The sequence below is a fragment of the Acyrthosiphon pisum genome, unplaced genomic scaffold (genome assembly GCF_005508785.2).
Source record: "Acyrthosiphon pisum isolate AL4f unplaced genomic scaffold, pea_aphid_22Mar2018_4r6ur Scaffold_21964;HRSCAF=25444, whole genome shotgun sequence".
Taxonomy (NCBI): domain Eukaryota; kingdom Metazoa; phylum Arthropoda; class Insecta; order Hemiptera; family Aphididae; genus Acyrthosiphon; species Acyrthosiphon pisum.
The window spans coordinates 77,442-78,406 of NW_021771486.1; positions in this window are offsets into that span (position 1 = coordinate 77,442).

The following is a 965-nucleotide window of genomic DNA, read 5'->3' on the forward strand; positions in this document are numbered from 1 at the left end:
TTTACAAAAAAGTCATTAAAATATACATATTACACAAATTACAGTTAATACATATTTAATATTTATTGTTACGCATTCGCATAAAAATGTTAAAAGATTTTTTTAGATTTGTAATCAGAATATATTTGTTTTCTTATAATTTTGTTTTTTTAATATTTTTATTGTACGGGTATTTTCTTTATTTTTTTTTAATGCATTTTTTTTTAAATCAATATCGGCTTGAATTTCTATTAGTATTTGAATAATTTGGTGAATGTGAGGGTGGGAGGTATACAATTGACTATTGAAGTGCATGTGTAAGTTTTCAGCTCCGTTCGTTGTTCTTGGGCTATCGTCTGGTTCACTAGCCCAATTAACGAGTGTTCATTGATATCAATAATATTGGATGTGTTGGGCAGTTTAAGACACCATGTGCACCCAAAACTGTATCTAAAAGCTGGTTTTCATTGTTTTTCTGTTTTGTGCGCAAACGAGTTGTCGTAAATTTAAAAAATATATTAAAATGTGCGCAAATGAGTATCCACCAAAAAAATCAATGACCGCAAGTAGGTACCACCAAAAAGGAATGACTGCAACTGTGTCGACCGCATCTGTGCTGATACCACATAAAACGTCAGATACCTAGGTGGGTAACCAGGCGGTACATTGAATATATTACTTCTCGGCGGGAAATGTTTCTTTTCCATTTTTTAAAATTTCTTTACGTTAATTTTTTAAACTTCTTACTACTTTGTTTTAATATTGAAATTATTATAATTTTTAATTTAATCCTGATTTCTGATAATATTATATTACTCACATACTAGGTGGTTACTCGAGGTGACTAATAGCTTTAAAGCTAGTAACACCCCAAAAAACACTGGACAAGCAATTGCACATCAGGTCCAATGCGCCGGAGATTGGATAAGTGAAAATGACAAACTTTGTATTACTTTGAAACTTAAGAGTATAGAAATTTATTATAC